The sequence below is a fragment of the Moschus berezovskii genome, chromosome 27 (assembly GCF_049115385.1).
Source record: "Moschus berezovskii isolate FMDL1 chromosome 27, NW_MosBer_1.0, whole genome shotgun sequence".
Classification (NCBI taxonomy): Eukaryota; Metazoa; Chordata; class Mammalia; order Artiodactyla; family Moschidae; genus Moschus; species Moschus berezovskii.
Genome location: NC_142486.1, coordinates 3,414,486 through 3,430,891, shown reverse-complemented (window position 1 = coordinate 3,430,891; position 16,406 = coordinate 3,414,486). Strand labels below are relative to the sequence as shown.

General features: G+C 53.3%; 1 protein-coding gene across 4 annotated transcripts in view; it reads left to right on the top strand.

The window, feature by feature from the left end:
* The window catches only part of TNRC18 (trinucleotide repeat containing 18), an 84,009-nt gene that overhangs the window by 3,665 nt on the left and 63,938 nt on the right, over positions 1-16,406 (top strand). The window lies entirely within an intron of this gene.

Here is a 16,406-nt window from a genome sequence, read left to right as displayed (position 1 = left end):
TGGCCGCTGCAGGAAACCCAGCCCCTGCTCCGCAGCTGCCTCCAGCCTCTGTGCCTGGCGGCCCACGATTCGGCTTTTAAATAAAAAACAACCCACGTCTCCCACCACCAAGTGTAGTCTAGGGCTCTCCTGAGTTCTCCGGGACCCCGGACGCTCCCTTGGCCTTGGGGTCTTCGAAGGGACACCTCTGGCCGCCGCCGCCGCCGTGGCCCTGCCCCACCGACCCTGCCCCCTCCGCTGCGCTCGCTTTTTCTTTTCGGTCTCTTTCTTTGATTTTTCTCTTGAAACTTTTCAGGAACCTGAGTTCCAGGGCTCGGCGGGACAAAGGGCCTTTGTGAGGCACCGGGCGGGGGAGGGGCGCGCGCGCAGATCCCTGCCTGCGGGGGGGGCGGGGGGCGTGTGTGTGTGTGTGGGGGGGGGGCAAGGAACCGGGTCGTGGCCTTGGGGCGCGCGTGTCCCCCAAGAGCTGCCACAATGAGGGCCAGGGTTTTCTCCCAAGTGGTGCACTGCGGGCCAGGGAGGGGTGCCGGAGACCCTCGCCAGAGGAAGGGCTGGGGCTGACCCCATGTGCGCGCGCCCCCAGGAGCCGCGGTCATTTTTGTGTGTGCGCTCCGGGGGTCGCTTGGCCCGGCCGGGGAGGTGGCAAGGGTGCTAGAATCAGACCTTGGGGTCTTTCTGACGGACGGGGCCTTCCCTCGCCTTCCGAGAGCCTTGGGAAAGGGCGCCGCAAGCCTCTGGTATCCAGCCTGGGCCGGGCCTGGCAGCCGCCAAGTCTTCTAACCAGAAGCCGGGGGAAAACAGCCGCTGCTCCAGGGGGCCCCTGCGTGCTCGCACCAGGCCGGCGCGCTGAGCGCAACAGCAGCAGCAGCCAGACCCAGTGGGTGCCCATTAGGTAGATGGGGAGACTGAGGCATGGGGCAAAGAGGCTTGGTGAAGGGTCAGGCAGGACGGGGAAGTCCATAGGGAGGTGGCCGCAGAGGCCTATGCCGGCGCCTTGTACGTTAGGAGCGGCCTGAGTTCTGCGTGCTCGGCGGCTGAGGTCATGGAAGAAACAGAACCGGGCGCGGGAAGCGCTACGCCGGCAGGGCGCGGAGGCCGCCGCTCAGGCCGGTGCGGCCGCGGCGGGAAGGGTGGCTGGTTGGCTGGCATTGGCTCTCGCTCCCCGCACCTTCTCAGTCCGGTGGCCACACTGAGACCTAGGGACCCCAGGCCAACACCCAGAGCGAGCCGGGGACTAATCCCATTAGCCAGGCCGTGGGGAGCAGCTCCCCATTCACTGTTTGGGGTGGGGCCGGATTACAAATTCCTTCACCGGGAACGTCCCCGCCCTTCTTGCGGGGTGCAGGTGCTAAATTTTCTTTTTCAACGGGCGCATCACCTTCTTGGCTGTCAGCTCTCTAAGTCTCGCCAGCGTTATCTGCCTCATCTTTATTTGTTTATTTTTGTACTGGGAAGCCTGGAGAGGCTGAGCTATTTGCCCGGGGTCACACAGCCGGAGAGGCTGAATTACCTCTGGACTCCAGTGTGGGCGGGAACTCCGGGTAGATCCAGCTTTCCAAGGCAACAGGGAGCTGGCCGAGTAGGGACAGCTCAGAGCGGAAGGGCCCCCTGGCTGGGGGGTGGTGGTGGCTGGGACCCCATTCAGGCAGGTAGTGATTGGGGTTGTGGCGAGAGAGGGTCTTCAGGGAGGAGATGAAGTCTGGGAGGAGATGAGGTCTGGGCGGAGGGGGGTGACTCCTTGTTCTGCTCAAGAGGAGATGAAATCAGGAATAGATGGGGCTTGGGATGAAGAGTCCCAGTTCTCTTCCCCTGCATCCTTGAGTATTGTGAGGTGTGTGAGCCCTGAAATGTTCACAGCAGTTGGTGAAATGGACAAGTAAGTGACAAGCACCTGGTCCGCCAGCCCCTCTGCTCTGGGTTTGGGAGGCCTGGATTCAGTCCTCCTCACCATTGCAATTAAAGAGCTGTTAGCAGGATTTTGTGTTTGGATGTTTATTTTCCCTGCCCCCACACCTGGGCTGGGCTCCTGGAGGCTATGTGAATAGGAAGGTAGGAACCCAGGATCAGGCCTTGCACTTTGGACTGACCGGTGGACAATAGCTGGCCGTGGGCCTTCTCCGGGGTCTGATCATCTCTATCTCTGGAATCCAGCCTGTCGGCCTACTGGGATTGATTTAAAAAGCTTAATCAGTGGGACTGGCTGGTGGAGTGATGTGATCCCCAAGATAAGGGAGATTTGCTGGGTGCATCCTCCTCTGGGCAGAGGCCCAAGGGAGGCCTGAGGGAGGTTCTAGAATTTGGAAGGGCCTCTGCAGCTCTCCCCTCCTGCTCTCTGAGCCTCCTGGTTCTTTAGCTCTCAACTCCACGCTTTCTTCTTTCCGCACTTGTTCATTTGCTCTGCAGAGGGATTTCCAAGGGCCTCCTGCGTGCCAGGCACCGCTCCGGCCCTGGGGCTCCGCGGTGACCAAACACAGAAGTCTTTGCTGTCATAAATATAAGTCTGCCAAGGAAGTCATTTTAATGAGTGATAGAGGCTGTGAAGGAAGGAAAATGCCGAGGGTCTCTTTTTGGCCAGAGTGGTGACTGGACGGAGCCCTGAGAATGGCTGGAGCTTGTGGGGGGTGGTGAATGGGAGGAGGGGAAGGGGAGGGTATGGGACCCTGCAGGTCCCTGAAGGCCAGTAATGAGGTCTTGGAATTTCAAACTGTGAGGAGTGAGAAGGCAGTGGAGGGTTTTAAATGGAGGGAGTGACTCAAATTGAGGGACATTTTATGGAACCAGTCTGGACTCTTAAACAAAACACGTCGTGGAAGGCAAGATGAAGGCTGAGGACTGTTCCTGGTTAGAGGAGGCCCTGTGTGGCCCTCGATTGGATCTTGGATCAGGGAAGAAATTGCTCTAAAGGACATCACTGGGGCAATTGATGAAATTGAAATATGGACTGTAGATTAGCCGATAGCACCCAGTCAGGATCACGTTTCATGAAGTCTTCCTGTGATTGTGTAAGAGAGCGGCCTTGCTCTTCGGACGAGAGAATCTGAAGCATTCAGGGGCAGGGGGTGTGAGGTCTGCAGCTTAGGCTCAGGAATGGCTCAGGAAGGGGAAGGAAAAAAGAAAAAAACCCCTCTAAAATGTTTAGATGTGGGAGACGACGATAAGTCAGATGACATCAGATAACACGTTGGGCGAGAAAGTGGTTCACAGCTGCTGAACCTCAGGGAGGTCATGGGGCAGTTGGACTGTTTGGTCGCTGTACTAGTTCATACTTTCCTTTGAAATTATTTCCAGGGAGGCGTTTAACAAAGTTAGTCTGGATTGCTGGAGACTGGTAGACTGGAGAGAAGCCGGGGACTTGTTAGTGACGAGGAGGCTATCAGGGTGATGATGGAGACCCGGGAGGGGGACTGGAAGGGAGGGCCGGGGTGTGGTTCCTTGGGAAGGTGGGGCCTCAGAGATAGATGTGGAGGGGCTGATAGGGAGGACAACAGACGGGGTTTTTGGTCGGTGCTGCTTTTGCAGAAATGGAGAGGAGCGGATTTGAGGAGATGGTGGTGATGGAGCATTCTTGATTTGAACGTGGCCAGCTCGGGGCGCGCTTGGCTCCTGGCGTGGATCAGTCTGCAGTCTGATCTTACTGACCTGCCACCAGGTCCCTTGAGCCCTTTCTTTGGTCACATGGGGTCCTGTCATGAACCTCCCCTTTCCTTCGCTTCCCAGCCCAACTTTGGAGGGCATAGGCCTTAGGCCCTGACCAGTGGTCAGCCTTGGCCCCCCCAGGGCTAGGGTCCTTGCTCCACCAGCTGCCCTCAGAGGCCTGGCATTTGACTTTGGAGGAAGTCAAGGCCATTTAATAGGGATCATAAAAGCTCACTGCCTCTGCAGGCTGCGAATGCATTTTCCATTTGCACCCCCGGTAACGAAGAGATGGACCCTCAGCCCAGGGTGAAAGGCCTGCTTTGCACACTGTCATGAATAACTGTGTGGCCTGGCTCTCCATGCGCCAGCTGCGGCTCTGTCTGCAGTCTCCAGATAACTGCTGAAGGCTGGAGGGCCTGGGGACTGAGGTTGGATTGCTGGAGTTTCGATGTCTTCCTCCTGCCCTTGCTGGGTGATGACTCTAAGCCTCGGTTTTCTTATCTATGAAATGGGTTCATTTAGTGGCCCTGAAGTGCCTAGCACACAAATAGCCCTCTGCAGAAGTGGCAGTGAAAGTGATTGCTGTAATTAAAATATGTCATTCTCCTAGTCTGGTCCTCTCCGAGGGCCTCTCAGACGTTGTTGGCCCCTCTGGATGGTCCGCAGGCTCCTTAGACTCCAGGGTCCCCTCTGGAGCCCATCATTTTTATTATTCTCCTTTTTGGGTGTAGTGGACATTCTGTAAAACGCTTCAGTCTCGAATGGTCAGTATTTGTCCTTTCACCGATCCTACAAATGGGTGTGTTCTACACCCACGTCACCACCAGCCAGCTCAAGGTCAAGACATTTCCTATATCCAGAGGGTTCCCTCTGTGCTCTTCCGGTCACTGTCTGCCCCCACCCCCAGACTCATTTCTGTGCCTTAGTTTTGCCTGTGTTTGAACTCTGCTCTGTTGATGGACTTTTAGTTTGTTTGCAGTATTTACTGTGAACAGTGCTGGGATGAGCATGGCCTTTTAGCCCATAGAGGTGCATGTTTCTTTGGAGACACACACATATATATATATATAGTTGTACAGTCCATTCCCTGTCTTCTCAGCCCATGAGATGGTCAGTTGCGTTAAATTCTCTTCATTCTGGTGTATCAGTTCAGTTCAGTTCAGTTCAGTCGCTCAGTCGTGTCCGACTCTCCGCGACCCCGTGAATCACAGCACGCCAGGCCTCCCTGTCCATCACCAACTCCCGGAGTACACTCAAACTCATGTCCACCAAGTCGGTGATGCCATCCAGCCATCTCATTCTCCGTCGTCCCCTTCTCCTCCCGCCCCCAACCTTTCCCAGCATCAGAGTCTTTTCCAGTGAGTCAACTCGTCGCGTGAGGTGGCCAAAGTATTGCAGTTTCAGCTTTAGCATCAGTCCCTCCAATGAACATCCAGGATTGATCTCCTTTAGAATGGACTGGTTGGATCTCCTTGCAGTATAAGGGGCTCTAAAGAGTCTTCTCCAACACCACAGTTCAAAAGCATCGATTCTTCGGCGATCAGCCTTCTTCACAGTCCAACTCTCACATCCATACATGACCACGTGTATCAGTAGTAGTATCTAATTGTGCATGTATCTTACATTTTTTTTTTCTGTATTTGTATTGGGGAATACTTTGCATCCTATAAATTTCACCCAGTAGAAGCATATATTCTGCATTATGCTTGGTATAAACTTTAGAGTAAAGGTTAGGTATCATTTTAAAAATCAGATGGGGGAACTTCCGTGGTGGTCCAGTGGCTAAAGCTTTGTGCTCCCAATGCAGGGGGCCCGGGTTTGATCCCTGGTCTTGGAACTAAGATCCTGTGTTGTGCAACTAAGAATTGGCATGACACAGCTAGAAAGATCCCTCATGCCCCAGAGAAGATGGAGGATCCTGAGTGCTGCAGCTAAGATCTGGTGCAGCCAAATAAATAAATATTGAAAAGAAATGTCACATAGTGTTAGGATTATAAAGAGAACCAGCAATCTCTTGTCTCCTGTCTCTCCGTTCCTGGGGCCCCCTTTAAATTCTCTTGGCTCTTTCTTTTGGCCTTTTCATCCATATTTCTGTGTAATAACCTGCTTCTACTGCTGGTTACTGTTTAGAGTTTGAGATTCTTTACTGACTCCTGTGGAAGATGAGGATTTTGCATAGACTGTCTAAGTTTCTTTTCGGACTCCCATTTATTAACATTGGCATGAGACCAAAGTCGAGTTTCTTTGCCTCTCTTACCTTGGTTTTCTCATCTGTAAAATGAGGATAATAATAGTATCCGCATCGTGAATCGTTAATACCTGTAAAGCGCTGGAACAGTATCTGGGAAATAAGAAGCCCTTCAGTTCAGTTCAGTTGCTCAGCCGTGTCCGACTCTCCGCAACCGCAGGAATCGCAGCGCGGCAGGCCTCCCGCCCACCATCGCCTCCCGGAGCTCACTCATTACCTCACCCTCTCCCCTGCCCCAATTTCCACTTCCTGTCTCCTCCCAGGATTTGTGAGATACAGTTTCGTTTAAACCAGTGTTGTTATTACGGCTTTGGGTTTGTAAGTATTGTCGATATTTGAGTCAAGTGGTATAACAAAACCCATTTCTTTGTTTCCTTGAGTTATTAATTGTGTCCCCCCACCCCGCCCCATCCCTCATTTTCAGGGATTCCTTAGAATCTCTGTCTTCTCGTTTCTGGGTGTACTTTTCAATTGGTTAAATCTGTTGGATGAACTGCCTCTTTCTTTTCTTGGGGATTTCCTTTCTTGCGCTTTTTCTTCCTGCTCTAGTCTGGTTTGCCTGGTGCTCCAGTTCAGTTCAGTCGCGCAGTCGTGTTTGACTCTCCGCGACCCCATGAATCGCAGCACGCCAGGCCTCCCGTCCATCACCAGCTCCCGGAGTTCACTCAGACTCAGTCTGTTCAAACTCACTGTCCCTCTGTGCTGTGTTGCATCTCCGGTTTCCTGATTTTCTTTCCTCCCTTTTTTCTGCTTTACTTCCTTGTTTTGCTGGAGCGTATCTTGCAGTAGCATTCTATGAAAGGGTACACGGAAGGCACATTTTAGTGAGGCCTCATATGCCTGAAAATGCCTCTACTCTACCTTCACACTTGACTGGCAGTTTGGAAATTATATGAATGAGTTACCATGCCACCTCCTAAATTCCAGTGCAGTTTTTTGAGGGTGTGATGTTATTTGATTCTTGTTTTTTATATATGAACTTTTAGTCGTCCCTTTTGCAAGTACTTAAAATCTTTTAGAACCACAAACTCCAATACTTTGGCCACCTCATGCGACGAGTTGACTCACTGGAAAAGACTCTGATGCTGGGAGGGATTGGGGGCAGGAGGAGAAGGGGATGACAGAGAATGAGATGGCTGGATGGCATCACCGACTCAATGGACATGAGTTTGAGTGAGCTCCGGGAGTTGGTGATGGACAGGGAGGCCTGGCATGCTGTGATTCATGGGGTCACAAAGAGTCGGACACGACTGAGCTACTGAACTGAACTAAACTGAATAGTCAAGCACATGGGCTCCAGACTTCCCTGGTGGTCCATTGGTTAACACTCTGAGCTCCCAATGCAGGGGGTCCGGGTTCGATCTCTGGTCAGGGAACTAGATCCTGCACAACGGCACAATGAAGATAGAAGATTCTGGTAACTAAGTCCCGGAACAGCCACATAAATAAAATATTTAAGAAAGCGCACATCTTAAAAAAAAAAAAAACACAAAAGGAAGCAATGCTAACAAGCTGATGGACTGGGATCCAAGTGTGGGACTTGTTGACCTTTGTGGAACTTTCTGACGGAGTCTGTAGGTTTTCCTTGCTGTCTTTCTCCGTCTCTCAGGCAGGAGTCCTAACTGGCTGCAGGGAATTTAACACTGGCTGCCAGCAATGGCAAGCCACTCCAGTACTATTGCCTAGAAAATCCCATGGATGGAGGAGCCTGGTAGGCTGCAGTCCGTGGGGTCGCTAAGGGTCGCACACGACTGAGCGACTTCACTTTCACTTTTCACTTTCACACATTGGAGAAGGAAATGGCAACCCACTCCAGTGTTCTTGCCTGGAGAATCCCAGGGACGGGGGAGCCTGGTGGGCTTCCGTCTATGGGATCACACAGAGTCGGACACGACTGAAGTGACTTAGCAGCAGCAGCAGCCCCTCTTCCAAGAACTGAGTGTACATTTTGAGGATGAAGAGTTGTATTCTGATTGCATTTGTGTTTGGTTCCCACACCAGCCCAGAGAATCTAGCCAAGTCCCTCAAGGGCTCCCTAGTGATCAACACATTCCCTCTTTAAACTGTGTTACTGTTATTTTTGTGACCTTCCAGCATTCAGGAGAGGATTTTTTTTTTTTTTTGGAGGTGGGAGCGCTGTGCTGTGCAGCTTGAGGGATCTCGGTTCCCCAACCTAATACTGAATCCCTGCCTCCTGCTGGAGAAGCATGGGAGTCCTAACCACTGGATGGCCAGGGAAGAGCCTGGGACAGAATTTGTCCTGCTCGGTCTCTATGGGAGCCAGCCCCCTGTCCTGGGTGCCCAAGAGACCCAGTCCCTCTCTGTCTCCGCCTTCCCCGCTGGGACAGACGCCCCCGCGGTTCCTAGAACGCCCTCCCTTTATATTCCTGCCTCTACTTCCTCTCGGCTGGGACCTTTGTTGGGGGGGAAGAGAAATCAATGGGGAAATCCTCTGTAATTGCTTTCGAATTGGGAACGTCTGGAGCCCTGGAGCGAGGCTGGGGTGGATGCATTTGCATGTCATTGGCCAGGCTGAGGCCTTGACCACTGCGGGCTGCTGGGGATTCCCTTTATTTAGATTTGGGCCCCTACTTTGGGCGTCTGGTGGGAGCTAGGCAAAGGCCTAGCCTCCGGGGGTAGGTTCTTGGCTGGGGGAGGGGCTGGAATTAGACCCAGATCGCCCTTCTCTTGCTGGGGAGGGGCTGGGAGGTCTTGAATGCCTAAAAATGTGCCCACTGGGATCTGACCGTCGGGGTCGTGGCGGGCTCCAGCCGGAGGGGAGGGAGGCTGGATCCGGGGAGCTGGATGAATGAAGCCCCTCCTGCCTCCCTCGGGCCAGCCCTTAGGCCCAGCGGGACCCCTCCCCACCTAGAGGGGCGGGGCAGGTTGATCTCATGGCTTCTGAGCCTCTGCTTAGGTTAGAGGAGAAACACAATTCTCAGCTCGTTACCTTAGGGATGGGAGCCTGGGGACGTCGACCGTGGCCACAGGTCCTGTGGGCCAGTCACAGCGGCAAGAATGTGCAGGGTAAGCCCCCCGCCTACCCGCTCTTTCTGACCCCAGCCTTGCTGGTCACCTTCCTCCAGGAAAGGGGAGTGACACCAAATGGAGGAGACAGGCATGGCCCCAGTCACAGATTCCTTCCTTTCCTGCCTGCCCTTCAGTTCGCTTTATTTTTAATTTCATGTTTTAAAGGGGAGAGCTTTGCATGATTATTATTAGCCACACTGCCCAACTTGTGGGATCTCAGTTTCCCGACCCGGGATTGAACCCAGGCCGTGGCAGTAAAAGCCTGGAGTCCCTAGTCCACAGGCAAACTCCCCGTTTTACTTTGGAGAAAAGTTTGGTTCAGAGAGGTTGTGTCCCCTCCCCAAGGTCACACAGCCAGGAAGTGTGAGATCTGGGGGCCAGACCTGGGCTCTCTGGCCAGAGAGCCAGGGGCTTAGCAGAGGTAGCCGGTATGAAAAAGTTTTTTCTTTCACTTCCGCTTTTCCTTTCGGGGCTCATTTTTATTTATTTATTTGTTTTGGATTTTGCAAGTTCTGTCCATGTCAGAGTTCCATGGAAATTACTCAGAGTGTAACACTTTGCACGCTTGTGTTCAGATCCGCCCTCTGCCCTCAGTTTTTTAAAGGATATTTTTTTATTGGGGCTTAAGGGACACAGAAATAAGCAGAGATCATAAACGTACAGTTCAATTAGTTTTTTCACCGACGGAACCACGTTAAGAAAGAAACCCAGGCGTCTTGCACCCTCACGCTGCCCCAAGGTGACCCTTACTGCGGCGGAAACCTCCAGCTCTCCCAGTTGTGTCTCGGTGCACTTCACGTTTGTGGAAGTGTATAGTGTGTCCTCTTCCATGTGAGGTCAGGAGCTTTATCCTGCCCTGGTCGCTGCAGTGCCTTCTCTCGCTGAACGGGTTCCCTTCTATGACATTGTCACAGTTTATCCAGCTCATCGTTGCAATTTGGGTTATTTCCCAGTTTTGGCGATTACTAGTGGGGAAGATCTCTAATTCCAGCTTGCAATCTTTTCTTCACATACCTGCGAGGGTCAGAAAGGTGTCTAGAGTCTGCCAAACCGTTTGAGAATGGTTGTACTAATAATTTATGTCCCCTCTGACACGTTAACGCTTCCGGTGAGTGTGTAAAAGTTTTCATTCACACTTCCTCCATGGTTTAAGAGGCTGAGCACCTTGAGGATTTATTGGTAACTCTGATGTCCTGATTTGCCGTACTCTAATTGACTCTTGCCAGTTTTTACATTGAGTTGTCTGTCTTTTGCTTATTGATTTGCAGGTGCTCTTTATATACACAAGCCCTCCCTTGGGGGCACAGGTCTTTTTTTTTTTTTATAATGTGGACAATTTTTAAAGTCTTTATGGAATTTGTTATAATAATTTCTTCTGTTTTATGTCCTGGTTTTTTGGTCCCGAGGCATGAGGGATCTTAGTTCCCCAGCCAGGGATCGAACCTGCAGCCCCTGCATTGGAGGCGAAGTCTTAACCACTGGACCACCGGGGAAATCCCAGGGCACAGGTCTTTTTCCACGAGGTGCTTCATGTTTTCATTCTTCCAACAGTGTGACGTGACGCATAGATGTTCCTCATTTTCATATACTTCAGTATATCGGTCTTATCTTCATGGTCGGTGCTTTCTGTGGGGTCTTTAAGAAAGCCTTGGCTACCCTTGATCCACGAAGGAGTTCTCCAGTGTTTCCTTCTGGAAGCTTGTGCCCTTCCTGTGCAGACCTGCAGTGCCCCTGGAGTGGATTTTTATGTATGGTGTGAAGGAGGGGGTCGGGATTCATGGCTTTTCCCAAATGGGTGGCAGAGGGGCCCAGCAGTGTATTGAAAAGACCATGTTTCTCCACCTCGTGGGCCTGTTTCCGGCCGCCCTAGTCCTATTTGTCCCCACCTACACGCCCGTGCCACAGCGGCTGCATTGTTGGCATCTGATAACCTAAGTCTCCGTGGGGTCGCAGAGTTGGACACGACTGAGAATGAACAGCGAAAACCGAAGTCCTCCGCCTTTTTCATTTGGAAGGCAGTTGCCTGGGCTCTTCTTACCTGTTTCTGTATCACTTTCTCTTTTAACTAGTGAAATAAATATGACATACGCTTAGCATTCTAACCATTTTTACATGGACAGTGCGGTGGCATCCAGTGCTTTCACACTGTTGCATGACTGTCACCCCATCCATCTCCGGGACATTCCGGTCCCAAATGGAAAGTCTCCTCCTTGGACACTAACTCCCAGCCCCCCTCCCCCAGCGCCTGGCCCGCTCCCTTCTACTTCCTGTCTCCGTGAATTTGACTCCTCCAGGGAACTCCTAGACATGCAGTCATTGTAACAATATTTGCCCTTCGGTGCCTGACTTATTTCGCTTAGCATCCTGTCTTCAGGATTCGTCCACGGTGGGTCAGGTATCAGAATTTCCTTTGTTTTTAAGGCTGAATAAAGATAGACCACATTAAAAATTTTTTTAATCTGATAGACCCTTGAGTTGCTTCTACCTTTTGACTGTTGTGAATAATGTTCCTATAAACATGGGTATGCAGGAATCTGTACAAATTTTCACCCTGCTTTTAATTTCTATGTCACTTTAGAGACAGGTGTTCAGTTTCCATCCTTTCCCACCCAGCACACCCCTTTGCCCTGCTGAGATTTGGATCAGGATTGCTTTACATCTCTGGGTCAGTTTGGCTGCAGTGGGCATTCTCAGGAGGGACCCCCGGAAATAGGTCCGGGCTTTTGATAATCTGCTGATTTATTTCCAAAAGCTGAGGATTTTGGCTCCCTCCTTACTCCCCCCGGGTTGCTCCGTTCCACCCTCACCCTCCCTACAACTGAACCAAAAATATGCTGATTTGGTAGATAAATGTGATGTCATCCTGTCTCGGTAGCGATGCTTTTACCTGAATTCTGATGTTATTTACTGTCCTTCATCTGTGAGTTGCTCGGGGTTCTTACTGAATGATAAGGCTCTTTCTTTATAAGACAGAGCATTAACCCCTTCTCCCACCTAGATATTCCAGAAGTCTCTTGGGGTGAATGGGAGTCTGAAGGTCATTTTATCCAGAGGGTCCTCGAACTATTTTCCTCTGCTGTCATAGAAACGGCTGTCACATGTCCATGCTCTGGGCTAGAATGGACTCTTTTTTTCGGGTGATAACCCTGATCGGATTGAGCTCATGAGATGTTCTGATAGCCTTTGGTGACATCTTTAAGGGATGTAGTTTCCTTTGCCAAGCCAAAACCTTTTAAGATAGGAAGGGGGAAGAAAAACATGTTTGTTCTGTGTTTGGTTGGGGAGGGTTCTTGATGAGTGAAGAGATGAAAACAGGGTCTTGAGTCTGGGTGGTGTGGCTGAGCAGAACAGTGTAGATTTCGGGGTCAGAGCCTATTTCTTCCTCTATAAAAGGGGTAAGAACCCTTCCCCCGCCGCCCAGAGTTGATGGTAGGGTTGGGGGGTGGCTTAGAGCCAGAATGAAATGAAGGGTGGAAACCGCCCTCGGCTGTAAAGGGGGACCCGAGAAAGTGCCCTTCTTTCAGTCCTAGCTGATCATGACCTTGCCCATCCCTCCCACCCAGGAATAGTAATTGAGCACCTACTGTGTACAGTAGGAGGGTGGTTCCAGGATCGAGTAAACCTTCACTGTAATGCACGGGTCTGCAAACTGCAGCCAAATCTGGCCCATCTCCTGGTTTTTTTAAATAAAGTTTTATTGGGACAAAGCCTAGTCCTTTTAAGTACTGTCAGGAAGGCAGAATAGGCCTGCAGTTTTTGTTATGTGTTCAGTGGGTGGAGAGGGCCGATAAACAAGGAACTAGCATGGATCTGGGCTGATAAGTGGTGATAAGCGCGGTGGAGAAAGTAATTCAGGAAAGGACAGCCCTGGTTAGGGAAGGCCGCTGCTTCACCTGGACTGTGGGAGAAGGGGTGAGGTATGTACAGATGGGAGTAAACAGATAACGCACCGCATCTGGAAGGAGGAATGGATTCCAGGCTGAGGTGCAAAGGCCCTGGGGCCGTGGGGCTTTGTTGGTCCATGTTCCAGTTGAGGCTACTGACTCTGAGCCCTTCTCTGTTTACCAAACCTTTGTACCCACCGTGATCTCATTGAGTCCCCTCCCCGCCCGCACCAGCCAGGACTTCAGGTGCCTGTTATATAGTCAGCTTCTGGAAGGATCCCCAGGGACTCCATGCATTGCAGAGGCACGATCCCACTGGCCGCCTCAGGTGGCCTCACTGGCATCCTCTCTGGGGACTGCTGGCAGGTGAGCACCATGCACCCTTAAGGGGTGCATCCTGGTGGCCTTGTTCCCCAGCCCCGAGCATCCAGGAGCCGCCCTGCCTGAGCTGTGACGGGAGGAAGGAAGCATCTTGTTGGGATTTGAGTTCTGTCTCCTGGTGACCTGGGCCAGCCAGCCAGGACTTGCAAAACCCTGAAGCCCGCCCTGTGTTCTGGGTGTCGATAGGCGGGGGGCGGTGGCGATGGCGGAGGACAGGCTGGCCCACACCCCCACGCTCACGGCGCTCTGCTGTGTTCCCACAGTGCACTGCCTGGGGTGGGAAGGGCTGGGATGGTGGTGGGTCCCAGCGAGGGGTGGGCCTGTTAGCTCAGGGCTGGAGAGGACACAGATGGGGTTGGCGGCGCCGAGGCTGGTTGGAGTGCTTAGCTCCCTGCTGCTCACAGTCCAGAGGGACCCCGGGCCCCTTGCCCAGGCAGCGGCAGGACGCTTTGCCCCATAGCCAGGCCTCAGTGTCTCCTTTCTTGCCCCCCAGGACGTCCTTCCTCTCTCACCGGGACAAGAGAAGACCTCCGAGGGCCAGGCCTGCGTGTGTGTGTGGGGTTCCGTCCCTCAGGGAATAGGTCCGGCTGGGCCTTGGTGTGCAGTGTGCTTGCAGCATCACCTGAGGGACTTGTTGCCCAGGCTTGGTGATGCTGGATCATCTCTCTGAGCCTCAGTTTCTTAGTTTGTAAAATGGGTATAATGAGATTCCTGTGCTTTCAGGTCTGTGGGAGGGTGTGCCAGGATGGGAAGGTGCTCATTTGGGGACCCCTGAGCCCCGAGGCACCCTGGTCAGTGGGGTCAGGGAGACCCAGGGAGGGATTCAGAGGCAGAGAGGAGCTTGTGTGTGTGTGTTTCAAAATTGAGGTGAAATTCACACAGTATGCAGTTCACGACTTGAAAGCGTGTGGTTCAGTGGTAGCTGTGTGTGTGTGTGTGTGTGTGTTCAGGCCTTCAGTCATGTTCGACTCTGCGACCCTGTGGACTGCAGCCCTCCAGGCTCCCGTCCATGGGATTCTCCAGGCAAGAATACTGGAGCGGGTTGCGATTCCTGTTCCATGGGATCTTCGTGACCCAGGGATTGAACATGTATGTCTCTTGCATTTCCTGCACTGGCAGACGGGTTCTTTACCACTGCACCACCTGTGGTAGTTAGTGCCTTCACAATGGGCAATCACAGCTCTCTCGAGTCTCAGAATTAAAATCTTATTTTAAGGGATGACAGATGAAATTTGGGTAGAGGTGGTGGTTCTGCTCAGGCCCTGGCCTTTTCATTTTAATGTTTATTTGGCAGCCCTGGGTCTCAGTCGTGGGGACGGAACCTGGGCCTCCCCGCCTTGGAAACACGGAGTCTTCACCATTGGGCCATTAGGGAAGTCCTCAGACCCTGACCTTGAGCAGTTGCTGGCCTTCTCTGAACCCCAGGTTGCTCTTCAGCTGCTAAGTCATGTCCGACTCTCTGTGACCCCGTGGACTGCAGCACACCAGGCCTCCCTGTCCATCACCGACTCCCGGAGCTTGTTCAGATTCATGCCCATCGAGTCGGTGACGCCATCCAGCCATCTCATCCTCTGTCGTCCCCCTCTCCTCCTGCCTTCAATCTTTCCCAGCATCAGGGTCTTTTCCGTTGGAGCTTCAGCATCAGTCCTTCCAATGAGTATTCAGGACTGATTCTTTAGGATGGACTGGTTGGATCTCCTTGCAGTCCAAGGGACTCTCAAGGGTCTTCTCCAACACCACATTTACAAAGCGCCACAGGTTGTGTAACTATAAATGATGAGGTGCTTCATGAAAGTATTTTGCAAATGTGAACTCATTTAGTCTGCATGCCCCCTTGGAGGGGGCGAGGTTCCTGGCACCCTGCTCTTCAGCCTGGGGAGGTAAAGGCAGAGTCCCAGAGCCCGGGGCGTGGGGGCCAGGGTTCATCTTTCACTGTCTCCTGGGGGGCCCCCTGTCACACCCTGTTCTGGTGGGGGCCTGGCCTGCTCTGGATTCCAGCAGGGAGGAAGCCTTCCACCCAGGCTGTGGCTAAATTAAGTCTAAATTAATTAAAATTTAATAAAATTGAAGATGCAGTTCTTCAGTCTCATCAGCCACGTGTTTCGAGGGCTCGGTGGCTCCTGAGTGTCCAGCGAAGATCCGAAACAGATGCGGGTCCTGCAGGTCACAGGCTGGTGGGTGTCACTGTTTGGCCGGGTCCTGGTCTGTCCAGGGTGGCGGACTGGCCAGCGGGAAGGCTCTTCCACAGGGGTCCTGGGGGCCACACGTGGCTGCCCTGTAGGAGGGGCTGTGGGCTGCAGGGCTCCGGTTCAACCCTGGCTCTGACCCCCAGCCCAGGGCTGAGTGTGTCGGGGCTGTCCTCTGTGCCCCGCGGAAGGCCAGGGAGGAGACTGCGCATCTTCGTGAAGCCTGGGGTCTGCTGGAGATGGGCTGGGTTCCCCTTTCTGCTTGTGAATGATGAGACTTCATGATGGGTGCCCTGTGTGTTCCATGGGCCTGGAGTTAAGTTGCTTGCGTGGGTGGGCAGGTGGCACAGAGGCCTCTAGTCACCAGGGGGTGTCTGGGGACCAGGCAGGGGGACCAGGCCCCCCCAACCTCAGTCTGTGATGAGAGGGGTGGAGACCGCCCCCAGCCCCCCACTGCAGGCTGTGCTGGAGGATTTCCAGTGGAGTTGGTGGGCTCTTGTTTGACTCTCACTGCCCTCCCTCCGGAGCCCTAGGGGCACCCCACCCTTTTCCCAGGGGGCTATGGCTGTATCCCCAGGGGTGGGTGTGAGGCGTGCCCAGACTCTCAGGGGAGCTGAAGGTAACCCTGGGGGGGTGTATGCGGAGCTCAGAGGCAGTCTGGAGATGCTCGTGGAGTGGGGTGGGGGTCAGCTGCCCGACCTCCACCCCAGGGGGACCAGGCGGGATGCCTGGGCTGGCACTTGTGTCCTCAGGGGTCAGGGCTGTGTGTGCCTTCTCTCCCAATCCTGACATGAGTCCGTCTGCTACAACACGGTCCCTTAGGCCAAGAGTTGATGCCTGCTCTGTGCCAGGCCTTGGGCGCCCCTGGAGAGTCCGTGGCCCTGCTCGCAGGGAGGGCAGGCTCATGGCATCTCCGCTACCAGGTTGTCCTGGGCAGGGGGCTTCTCCGAGGCCCAGGGGGAGGCCCCCAAGGTGGAATGAGCGGAGGGTCCAGGTGGAAAAGGAGGTGGCGGCTGGGATCATCTCCCGTGGGCTCTGAGA